Here is a 14,112-nt window from a genome sequence, read left to right on the forward strand (position 1 = left end):
AAGTTTAATATTTGTATCGTCGCAAAATCTTTGGTCACCTTCTTTGGTTACCTTCTTTGAGAAACTTATATATTTTATAGATCCTGATTGAAAGTAATAAGAAACCGACCGGGGACTAAGCCGACTGACCTAAAGTCCTATCAAGGCAAGCAAAGCTTAACACCTTTCTTTAAAGAAGCGCACAACTCCGTGGTTTGTGGTGATGAGGATGAATGGACGTATCGATTGCTGTGTATTTACTGTCAAACGATGGGCACGATGTTCCTAAAACACGACGTTACACATAAAAAGCGGCGTCGAAGAGGGTTTTTGATTACTTTTTGCAAGTTTTATTACGAAACTTTTATCATATGATGTTTAACTTTCAAGGTACATATCATCTGTCATTGTAAAATTTCTAAATCTTAACTCAACCCCAATACAAATATATCTGACTCTCTGCAAGTAAATCGAACATTTTTACCCTTGGTTAAATTTGAAAAGAATTGTATTTTCCCTGGTACATAAGTTGTTGAAATACACCCCTTCAATTACTTTAACCTTGGCTTGAGAATTATTTCCGCAAGTCATCTATAGTGTTTAATTTCCGATATACATTTTAAAATATAGTAATCTACTCCTGGATCGTCCGCGAAAACGGCTTAAATAATCCCGGGTTTTTAAAATTCGATGAAACGGTTTTCGTCGCTGTTTGGGATTTGTCTTTCAATTACTAATACCTCCATTTCATGCACAAGTTTATATTGACGAAAAGTTCAGGCTTCGCTAGTACAGGAATTAATTTCATCACGACAGTTATAACATGAATAGCAGGACAAATCGCGAATTAAAACACTCCGTGAACTGGTATAAGTCTTTTAATATTGGTGATTGCACCTTACTGAAATGACGACTTTTAAATGATCTTTGGAGTACTTCCACAATATAAATTTCAATTCGAATTTTACATTTAAAGGATTGTCTTGGTGTCTAAAATTTGTCTTTGCAAAAGTTGGACGAAGTTCATGTAATGAGATGTTTTTCCCCATTTCACCATTCTTTTAAATAAATCGTTAAAAGCTATAAACGATTAATAAAAATTGCAAAATTTAACCTGTGTCGAACCTATGTCCCCGGGTGGAGTCTATAGCAACATGCGCTATTCTTTTGTTTTCGGCAGCAATCATCAACCTGTTTTTCCAAATTTCACAACACGATTTGTTTTAATTATCATGAACATTTAATTGAAACTTTAGCACATGTAACGACGGAAATTAGCGTCTTTCGAACTTTCGACGTTTGGACAAATTGGCTACTGTTTTGTAATGTGTGGAAGCATTTTATTCCTTTAAGACCCAAACATGTAGTTAATAAGAAAAGAATCTTGTCATTTTTTACTCTTCGTGTATCTAACTTTTGTTTTGATTAATTATAAAAAATACGCGTTAACTGCTTTGAAAAATGAAATATCAACTTGGACAAAATGGCTACCGTTTGAAAAACGACTGTGTAGAGAAGATTTTATTGAGTCAGCAATATTTGAACTCACGAACAATGAGGCAAATATTTGTACTTTTGTTAGATATTATTATTGTCTTACTATTTTTATTCATTTTCTGCTACTTACAAAATTCACTTTCAGTCGTTGAGATAACGAAAAACGTCGTTGGACATTTTTCTTATTCCCGCTTAATATAAAGCCACTGAGTCAAATAAAATTTGGCAAAAATAACGTCTTTAACGCCACAAACAACCGACACCTGTCGTTGTTCCTGCCAAGTATCAAGAAGATCAGAGAATAAGAAATAGGATCACTATACATAAGATTTAAAACAGTTTTTCATAAATGTAACGTTGGACATCCGGTTTTTTTCACATAGCTTTGCTAATATAATCATCAAATATACTAGATATTACTTAGTATATGATCAAGAGCTGTATATATATTGAATTTGCTTTAATATTGGTTCGTGTTTTCTAACATTTTTATTTTGTTTTGCGGATGAAATTTCGAAGATTCTGTTTTAAATCCTAGAGGTTGTAGAAACATCGTGTCCAACGTTTGTAAGTAGAAAGAGAGCAATCAATATATTTCAATTCACCCTTATTACACGAAGGCATGTAGTTGGGCGCTGGTTTATAGGTAGGATGTATATCAGTCCTCATATAATTCCTCTCATATTCACTGGGGTAAAGCTGATGACCGTAACTGCATTCACGGTCATCCCAAGATGTCGGATGAAAAATTAGGTCAGTTTCTGTATTGTCTGTTAAAGTGTTTCGATATCATTTTCTTTACAAATCATACATTGAAACGATGTAAATTTATAAAAGAATCACTCGGAAATCACTAATTACTTCTGAGAAATGTGCATGAAACGGGAAATTCGATTTGAAAAAATCGCCAAGATGACCGTAAACCACAATCGAGATGACCGTAACAGAATCAGCGATTCATAACAAGGCTGACCGTAACTGCTTTTAAGATGACCGTAATTTGTAAATGATGACCGTAACTTTTTAAGGATGACCCTCAATTCTAAGAAATATCCGTAATTATATAACTATCTTTTTGTATCAAATGATTGCCAAAAGACATGCAAATGAACAGGAAGGGAAAACATGCCACAAAAGCGCGATAAAATGACACCTTACAATCATAATAAAAAAAAAATGGGGTGCACAGCCTTCAACTGCTCGACAAAAGATTTTTGTTTGTTTCTGGGATTCCTTTTAATGACATATAATAAATACACATTTTTAAAAATGCCAAAAAATTGCATGTACACCCATTGATATTATATCGTCTTTCATTTTGTCGTGCAAATAAAATAACAGAAATATTTTGAAAATATCATTCGAATAAACTAGTGAAGGTGAGCTCCAGCAAAGTAGATCCTTAAAATAGTATTGTACGAAAAGCGTATCACAAGGCGGAACGTTGTCAATTTGTATATATACAGAAATGTTATTCATACAGTCAGGATTCTACTTCTTCAAAATTATCTCCCCATTACGCCAGTTCATGCTCACAATCGTAGAAATGGAAGTCATTGTAGGGATGACGCTCTGCCAATTTTGCTCTTGAAAACTGATTTTATCCACATAGCACCATTACGATCGATCGTTATATGTCAGTTATATTTTAAAAGACAAATGTATCTACTAGCTAATGAGCATTAGTTAATGATCTTGTCTGCATTGATTCAACTTAAAAATATTGTTTGTTCGGATGTCAGATGGAATTTTTGAAAATTCTTAAGCATTTAAAAAAATTCTAATTAAATATTTCGTGGAAGGGCAGACTAAACATTTTCAGTGGTTGAAGATTATAAACCCTAGTTATCACACACAAGAAAATCATATTTTTTCGAAGATGTCCATTTTCATCATCTAAATTAAAAGACTGTCGTCAAGTACTTTTAGAAAAAATAGCTATTCGAACACACCTACTCTGTTTTTGTGATTCATTAGATAGGTATCTCCCTTGACCCATATATTTCATCTTTTCGTACTGTAATTTGTTTACGTTATAAAGTCAACCTGTAGCTTTGATATATAATAATGATAGAATCTCAGTGAAGCGAGATGCTATATAAAATACTCTTGCTTTGTACGTTTTAAAGACAAAATATACACCCCAAACATGCCCTAACATAAAACGGTGCACTCGATTTTTCTCTTTTCCATACAATCGTTACCTGTTTTGGGGCATTTTTTCTTGATCCACATAATGGAAGGGCAGACACGAAAATTTCTGAACTAAAAGATTGATATGTTCTCCGTCCGTGATAAATAAAAATCGGAGGTTTTTCTACATCCAACTTTAGATACTACATATAAAAAAGAAGATGTGGTATTATTGCCAATGAGACAACTATCCAGAAAAGACCAAAATGACACACACATTAACAACTATAGGTAACCGTAAGGCCTTCAACAATGAGCAAAGCCCATACCGCATAGTCAGCTATAAAAGGCCCCGATAAGAACCATGTCGTCGACTTGATATCTTATTGTTTTGCATTACTATGTAATAGATACATTGAAAACTTATGCAAATGGTGTTTTTAAAATAAGAAAATTGTCGTTTTATTTGTTTCTACTAACTTTTTAAAATTTTGTTACTATATCAAACATTACAGTTAACATTTATCGCTTTCTCGATAAACACAGAGCTTCGATTCTTTTGTTCTGTTTCAAAAGTGTTTCCGCCTGCATATATCAAGACAAATTAAGATTTTAATCTGCTTCCTCTGGAACCATACACATGGGCTCGATTACCAAATATTCGTATGTATTATTAATGTTTTTAATGCTCTATCTATTGGCATTATGTTTTTCTGGTCTGTGTGTACATTGTACGTTCGTCCGTTCGTCTGTTTGTTTGTCCGTTTGTACAGCTTCAAGTTAAATAAAATTGAAACTTAGTACACATTTTCCCTATGGTATGATCTTTTTAATTCTAAAGCCAAATTACAGTTTTATCCCATTTTCATAGTCCACTAAACATAGAAAATGATAGTGTAGATGAGGCATCCGTGTACTAGGGATACATTCATGTTTCTTCAAATTTTCGTCGTATCGATGTCAATTTGTGTTAAAATGTCAACGTTGATATCAATAAATATTTCATTGTTTACGAGAAATATGCAATTTACTATCATTGTTATAAATCCTAAATATGGCCAATTATATTATAGTTCAAAACAAGAGGCTGTCACAACGACAGCAGACCGGATTTATTAATATTTATTTGTGTCCTGGCAATATCACAAGAACCATTACTGATGAATGGTGAAAGTGAAAATCGTCAATATCAAATTTGACCTCCATTTTGTCATCAGTATCAACATCTTAAAATTTGAAAAGCTTAGATTGAATGGTTCATGAGTAGATGAAACAACGTGAATGGAAACGCCATTTCACAATCTTTCAAGAACCATAACTCCTGAACGGTAAAAGTAAAAATCGTCATTATTGAACGTGACCTCTAATTTGCCATCAGTAACAACATATAAAAATTTCAAAAGCTTTGGTGGAATGGTTCATGAGAAAATGCACGGACACGACTGGAAACACCATTTCTTCAATCTTTCAAGAACCATAACTCCTGAACGATAAAAGTCAAAATCGTCATTATTGAACTTGACCTCCATTTTGTCATTAGTAACAACATATTAAAATTTGGGAAGCTTAGGTAGAACATTTCATACGTAAATGCACGGACACGACTGGAAACTCCATTTTTCAATCTTTCAAGAACCATAACTCCTGAACGGTAAAAGTCAAAATCGCCATTATTGAACTTGACCTCCATTTTGTCATCAGTAACAACATATTGAAATTTGGGAAGCTTAGGTAGAACAGTGCATGCGTAAATGCACGGACACGACTGGAAACTCCATTTTTCAATCTTTCAAGAACCATTACTCCTGAACGGTAAAAGTCAAAATCGCCATTATTGAACTTGACCTTCATTTAGTTGTTAGCAACAACATATTAAAATTTTAAAAGCTTTGGTTGAACGGTTCATGAGTTAATGCACGGACAACATTTGATTGCTGCCAGCCCAACCGCCCGCCCGCCCGCCGTACATCCCCAAATCAATAACCGACATTTTTGTCACAAAAATCCGGTTAAAAAGAAATTGATGAAACATATTTATATCCGCTAACCCAGCCCTTATTGAGATCGACAAACTCAACAAAAAAGCTTTGAATACAATACGGATATTTCTTAGAATTGATGGTCAGCCTATAAAAGTTACGGTCGTCCTATATAAATTACAGTCAGTCTTTACAAAGTACGGTCATCCAGTACAAGTTACGGTCATCTTTTTACCAATCACGGTCATCCTTGTTTTATGTTACGGTCATCTTGAAAATATTTTGATTATGATTTACGGTCATCTTAACGATTTTTTCAAATCGAATTTCCCGTTTCATGCACATTTCTCGGAAGTAATTAGTGATTTTCGAGTGATTCTTTTATAAATTTACATCGTTTCAATGTATGATTTGCAAAGAAAATGATATAGAAACACTTTAACAGACAATACAGAAACTGACCTAATTTTTCATCCGACATCTTGGGATGACCGTGAATGCAGTTACGGTCGTTAGCTTTACCCCAGTGATATTAGTTCAAACAAGTAGAGAGTTTATCAGACGCACTCTGTATCACCTTAAATAGGATCTATAAATTATATAAGTTTCTCACAGAAGGTAACCAAAGAAGGTGACCAAAGATTTTGCAACGATACAAATATTAAACTTTACAATATGAATAAATATCTTTAACAATGAATTCAAATAGCAAAAGCTATGCAATTAACAAATATATACTTATTAAGCATCATGTAAATTAATCAACAATGAAATACTTTAAATATGAAATTTGGAGTTTTACCAAGGGAGCTAATAATTAATTAATGTTAGCACTGTCTGCCACACAGCATTTCGGGGCCTCTCCCTCTGGTATCTTTCGTCCCTCTTTTATAGCTGACTATGCGGGGGCTTTTCTAATTATTGGGGGCATTATGATAACATATAGTTGTTAATTTCTGTGTCATTTAGTCTCTTGGCAATAATAATACATATTCTTTAATATATATAGTGATGTCGTTATTACGACATGTTATGTCGAAATAACGACATAGCGATGTCGTTATAACGACATGTTATGTCGAAATTACGACATAGCGATGTCGTAATAACGACATGTTATGTCGAAATTACGACATGCTATGTCGTAATTACGACATAATTTTTTTTTTTGAATGGCCCTTATCGGCTTCCGTAGATTTGTGCTATGTGATCCAAAAAAAAAAAAAAAAAAAAAATACAACCGATCATTCGTTATAATTTGATAAATTAAATCAGGTTATTATTGATTATGAAATTGATTGTGTTTTTAAAAAAGAACATGAATACCATTCTCAAAATGGTAAAATAATTCAGATGAAAAGTAATGTATAAAGTTTTTTCCGACGCATTTCAGTTATATCAAAGCTAATGATTTTATTTACTAAGTACCAATATCACATTATTTATTTACCTTCAAATCATGCAAAAGATCTTCTTCCCCCAAAACAAATATAATTTTCCACAATATAAACGTTTGTTAAAGAGTCTTAATCATCATTTTAGTGCAATAACATATAAGGTGTCAGTAGATGGTTTCAGTCATATTGAATATTTTTTATGAACATTGTAACCGTTTTTTTTCAATGAAAACAATTCATAATTTGAAGCTTTCAAAAATAAATGAATAAGTTTATTAAATGATAATTTTAAGTTGTACGCTATTTTTGAAAAATCAAATAGCCAAAAAGAAATCAAGATCTACACATATATGTCAACATAACCAATATTGTCGGTGAAATTAAAATAGATGTTCGTGTCCTTTTATGAACATTTTACTAAAAAAAGAAATCAAATTGACATTCTAACCATTCGTACCCCTGTTAGATTTTCCGGCCATATAAGATGTTGATTTTACGAAAATAGACAATTACTTGCATATACATTAATGTTGTTCTAGCCTTAATGGCCCTGATGGTTTTTCGCAGTGATAAAACACAAAATTTACCCAAGATAGCCGGATGATCACATACTCCTTTAACAAAATGCATAGACTTGTTGAACTAAACATCGTTTGAATATATAGATATTTTGTAGTGCTGATTTTTTGTTGGTATACCCGATGTTTGTTTTCACCTCAATCTTTGGTCTCCCTGTGCATTTCAATCATGATGAAAACTCCTATCATATTTTTACACTGTTTTATCAGAAGTCATTTTATCGTATTAGTGAACTTTTTATTTAAAAAATCCTATATTCCAGAACATAATTCGATTTGGTGTTTTAAACCTTTTGTCGATAAAATTTGAAAATTTAACATAATTTGTATTCACTTGTCTTTGTATAAGAGAGGGGTAAAAGATACCAGAGGGACATTCAAACCCATAGATTGAAAATAAACTGTCAATGTCATGGCTAAAAACGAAAAAGACAAACAGACAAATAAAAGCACATAAGACACAACATTTAAAAATAAAGACTAAGCAACACGAACCCCATCATAACAGGGGTGATCTCAGGTGCTCCAGAAGGGCAAGAAGAAACTGCTCTATATGTGACACCCTTCATGTTTCTCATGTTATTATAAACCCGGTAAATAGTCTTATTTGGAAGGTCACATTCGTGAAAAGGGAACGGGATTGAAGTCAATATGTTAATCAAATCAACAGAACATGTAACTCGAATAATTCTGCGCCCTCTAGCGGCCTATAGCCTATCGAGGGCTTGAAGGCATACAGTGCAAATATCTCGTCAGTCGTTCCCTGTAAGAGGGAACCAATCAGTGAACTAGACCTTTCGATTTTGCGCACTGGCTACATCCTGTAAATTTTAGTGAGTATTTCAAAACAAATATGGATGCCGACCAGTCGCTTCAAATAATACAAGATAGATACGCATTTATATTCAAAGAAAAACAACTAGATTCTGTCAAATCCATACTTGAAAACAAGGATTGTTTCATTGTATTGCCAACTGGATATGGAAAATCACGTATTTACTTCCATTTACCCGAGCTATTTGAGATGATAACAACGAAGAAATCGTCAATTCTGGTTATATCACCCTTACAAGCCCTCATGTTAGATCAGACGAAAAAGCTTCAAGACATGGGTATCACAGCTACAGTTGTAGGAGAATGTCAAAAAGATAAAGGTAAATACATAGCAATTTCGAGATACTGAGAGGGTTGGTCTCATATAGTTAGAGAATCCATCATTCAAAAAAGGAGGTTAATGTAGCAATCGGAGATTAGACGGAGATCAGCGGAATATAACGACTGACATTATTCGGGTTACAGAACATGTGTCTTAACATTCAACTGGATTAGACCATATCACTTCCTGACTACTTCACACAAGAACACCAATCAAGAATTACATATAGAAATTGACAATAAACTTCGGTTTCTACAATCAATTATAACTTCCAAATTTAATTAAAATGCAACACTGCAATAGTACCTGCATATGAGGTATATATCTTGAAAGACATTCTTTTCATATCTTGATATTATTTTCATTTAGACCTGATATTTTTTATACAGCCAAGATAGCTAAAAATAAACATGTTAAAATCTGCACTTCAGGGGCTTGAAAACAGGTTTCCAAATTTTCAAAGTAGGTAGATATGTTAATGCTTATATTTTTTTTGCAGTTTACTCTTATCTTAGTTTAAACATATTGTATTGTTCAAAATGACAAATGGATTAGACACAAGTTTTACAACTTAGTAACGTCTTCTCCAGCTCATATAGTTATCTGAATAATAACAAAATAGAAATGATAAACTGCTTCGCCGAGTGCAGCTAGGAACGAGCACAGAGGTACAACCGCCATCATAATTCAAATTTGATCTAGTATATTTTGTGGTAATAAGTATTGTGTATATGGTTGAGGTAACCTAAGTTCGAGAACAAAAAAAAATCTTTTTGCAAGACTTTTTGTCCATAAATGTAATTAGTGTTGTTAAACCAGTGTCTTTCTTCAAATCATTTAAACTTATTTGATCAAACACCTTTTCTCTCAATTTGGATTCATCATTTTCAGGCAGGGATAAGACAATTACACCACCCTGTTTTACTTATCTTTTTTTGTTGTTGACATTTAGTCCACCTTTGTATTTTCTCTCCACTTTAAACACTATCATAATTCACTCTCATGTATTTTCCACCATGATCTGCTGCCATTTGAAAATGCACTCAGAATGATATCAATATGTTTTAATACTGAATATGTTCATATGTTCATATGTTCAAGGGGCCCTAACCAATCAATTCGAAATTATGAAGAAACATTTGAAAAGAAAAATATGAAGTTGCCCTCTGAAATATTGGCATTTAATCTACTGAAAAGAGCCAAAATTACCAAAGAAGAAAAAACAGGCATCAATTATGAAAACCAACCAACATTGTATGACGAAGAAAAGAGATCTCTAAAACAAATTAACGATGAAATGTGTGATTCAGACAAAATATCTGCCTCAAAAGGTAGCATTAAACTTGAACCTGTTTTTTTGGGTCGAGTATTAAGAAGCCCTCCTGGCGGTAAGGTATACTAGAAATAGACAAAACCCGTTTCATTATAATGGTAAGGGAGATTTTTCAAGCGGTAGAGTAGATAATTTGATAAAAGATATCGGGGTGGACAGACACATTTGACAAGGGGAGGCATATCTACAGTAAAGAAGAGTATAAACCCCAAAAAGTGCAGACGGCACAATATTGACATGTAGTTCTTGTGGATCTTTCTGACATATAATGGAAAACTGTCCACATAGCTGGGAGAATATGCAGGATACAGTAAATATAACAGAGGAAAAGGAAGAGTTTGTGTTTACAGAAAATGTGCGTGAGGATATCACTCGATCGTCTTGGAATTGAAGCACGAAACTGTGCTGTTCTTGATAGAGGGCCCTCTTGATAGTGCATGTAGTAGCACTGTTTGTGGACAATTATCGATGAGGAGTTATGTTGACTCCTCAAGTTGAACGGATAAAGCGAAGATTTTGAAGGAGGATGGCAACAAGGTATTTCAAATTGGAGGTGGAACACTTTTAACCTCAATTCGAGTGTATAATCTGCCAGTAGTTATTGCAGGTAAAGATGTAATAATAAGAACTTACGTTGTAGATTCTTACTTTCGATTTTTTTGCCCTGATAAGTTATGGAAAAGGATGGTGTGAAATTATCTTCATCAGGTCACTACTACATTCCAATAGATAAACTTATGAAATTCCAGTCGCAGGTGTATGTGCTGTGAGATTTGAAGAATGAGACTCTTTGAAAGATGATTGAGTATGGAAAGAGGAATATGAACAAGAAATGTCAACTATAGGAATCAATATGAAATGTGTAAGCGATATGCAAAAACACCACCAAGACAATAGTGCCCCTACTTATGGTATGAACCACAGAACCATGAAAACGATGTCAAGGTCAGATGACATCTGCCAGTTTGACATGTTCACCTGGCGTATTAAATTATAATCCTGGTACGTTTAATAACTACTAACAATCATTCCATACATCAAATAGAATAGACCTTTTGATTATTGTTTCTCAAAGTAATGAGGGAAAGGCCAATGGACAAAGGACAGTCTGAAAAAGGGAAACGAAAGATACCAAAGGGACAGTCAAACTCATAAATCGAAAATAAACCGACAACGCCAAGGCTAAAGATGAAAAAGACAAACAGACAAACAAAAGTACACACAACATAGAAAACTAAAGAATAAGCAACACGAACCCCATTTAAAAACTAGGGGTGATCTTAGGTGCTCCGGAAGGGTAAGCAGATCCTCCTCCACACGTGGCACCCGTCGTGTTGCTTATGTTATAACAAATCCGGTAAATAGTCTAATTCGGTAGGTCACATTAATGAAAGGGGAAGGGATTGCAGTTACGACTTAAGGAATATATCCGATATCATTTGTGAAACGGTTATGCCATAAGGGTCAACCAACTCGTGATGGCGTCCGTAAAATTTACGAAGGGATGATTTAAACTTCACCAATTGGAACTCTTGGTTTAATAGCTTCCTTGTGAGCAGCAAACCTCTATCAAGAAAATCATAATAAGAATTGCAGGCACGGGAATATCGTATCAATTGGGAGATATATACCACGTATGCAGGTGCTGCTGGATGTTGCTACTTAGAAATGGAAAGTACACAATTGGAAAGCTAAAATCATCCCTTTTATCGTAAAGTTTTGTTTTCAACCGACCCTCATTGTCAATTTCTAGATGTAAGTCAAGATATGAGGCCGACTTAACTGTATCTGTTGTATCCTTTATCTCTAGTTCGATTGGATAGATGCGTTCAACATAGTCACCAAATTTTGAATTATTCAGTGAAAGAACGTCAACTATATAGCGGAAAGTAGAGTTAAAGGATATTGCTATCTTTCTTCCTAAGAAGTTCCTGTATTTAGTTAGCCTCATAATAATAAAGAAACAAGTCGACAAGAAGAGGGGCGCAATTGGTTCCCATTTGAATGTCAACAGTCTGTTGAAAAACACGTCTTCCGAACGTAACAAATATGTTGTCAATCAAGAAATCAAGCATCTTGATAATGTCAGTTACAGAGAATTTTTTGTTTGAATCAGAGCGATCCTTTACAAAGTAAGACAAGACAAGCTACTTGTATCTACGTTCGCCATTCTTTTTAATGAAACAAAGCAATATCAACTCTTTCAATTTGTCTTTTAGTTTGGAAGATGGAATACTTGTGTAAAGTGTAGAAAAGTCTAATTTTTTGATACTATTGCAAAATGAAAGAGAGTTAGATTGTATGTACTCTAAAAGATCTTTGGTTTTTTTTTGTATCAACATCTGATTCACACCACCTCTAGAATATGCAGTTTCACAATAACTTTGAAGCCCGTCTTTGATTGCTGATAAAATAGATGTTAATAAGTTAGAAAGAGGTTTCGTGGAGCACTTGAAAGACCCAGCAAAATATCGTTGTTTGTAAGGTATCCAATACAGTGATGGAAGATCTAGTTCATCATTTTTGGTTGAAATTCCAAAGGAACATAGAACAGATTTATGATTATCTAGGATTTCCACTTTGATAAGTGTTGTGAGGGTATATGTTAAGTTTCAAAGTGAATTGTCAATAGCCAATTCGTCTATCAAGCAGTTAATGTAATGAGTTTTACACACAAAAACGATGTTATTTGAGGTTTTAACTGCAGGGACAACATATTTGTCATGGAGGTAGGATAAGTGTTTTGCAACATTTGGGTCTTTAAAGATTGATGTAGCATGGGCATTGATAGACCCATTCAATTTCTTAATTCTGATTTGTATCAACGACCTTACTGCCTTAATCCATTCGGAAAGAGTGTGCGTCTTCCTTCTCATGCTTAGTGCCAGGCATAATCTTCGACTGAATTCATCAAAATTTTGAAGTTGTATTTCCAATTGATGGCTTTAGGCTCATGATATTTCGGACCTTTCGATAACACATTTCGATGGAAAGTGTTATTGACAATGTTGTGGTCACCGGTAATAACGTGGCCTGTCGGATTATATGTGAATTGGGAACTAGCAGAAGTGCAATCAGGAGGTTTAGAATTGAAGTCGTCAATATTGAGATCCTACAAAACGTGTTTGTAATTGAAAATTTTAGTTGCAATGGGTTTGGTATAAGTATAAGAAATGATTGGTACAGACTGATCTTTGAAATAAGGAGGTATTTTCGATTAACTAATTTATGTTGAAGGATATTACGTAAGTTGACGTCATCAAGACCTTTGTTGGCAAAGATTAAGAAAAGATCTTTTCTCTTTTTCATCTTTACCAAAGCGGACTGGTTTGAAAAGTCTGACTTTCAATATCCGAAATTATAGCTATAAGTTTGTAATGGTTTGAATTAGGGTTTGTAACAGTGGTCTCATAAGGCATCTGTATACAAAGTATGAAGCATCATGGTCTTATAACTTCTAAAATACCAAGCTTTTAAGAAGTAAGCTTATGCCACCACTGCGTGATCTTTATGTTGGGTTTTCTGCGACTTAGGCTAAACACAAATGAATTAAATGTGGTATGATGACGCCACAGCTTGCATTTCATATAGTTAAAAAGGGACATAACTAAGAAAAGTAAAAGTGATGCTAACCAAATTTGTACTTGATCTGCGTTTTAAAACAACTATTGTAAATTTTTCATATAAAGTTGCTGCAAACTTAAGTTAATGAACAAAAACGAAAAATTCAGCAATTCTTCCATTTACAAAGGGACATATCTCTAGAACAATGTAAGTGACACCACAAAAATCAATCCTGATCTGTATTTTGTGGTAATAAGCATTGTGTATAAGTTTCAAAACATTTGGTTGATGCCAACTTGAGAGAACAGAAACCAAAAGTTCACTAATTTTTCCATTCTTAAAGGGGCATAACTCTAAAATGGTTATTTTGAGGTAATAAGCATTGTGTATAAGATTATTAACATTTGGTGGAGGCAAACTAAAGTTAAATGTTGGTAGCTTTGAACTAGCTGTCTAACTGAGAGTACACTCAGAGCTTTGAACTAGCTGTCTAACT

This window comes from Mytilus galloprovincialis, chromosome 1 (genome assembly GCF_965363235.1).
Source record: "Mytilus galloprovincialis chromosome 1, xbMytGall1.hap1.1, whole genome shotgun sequence".
In the NCBI taxonomy this organism is placed as follows: domain Eukaryota; kingdom Metazoa; phylum Mollusca; class Bivalvia; order Mytilida; family Mytilidae; genus Mytilus; species Mytilus galloprovincialis.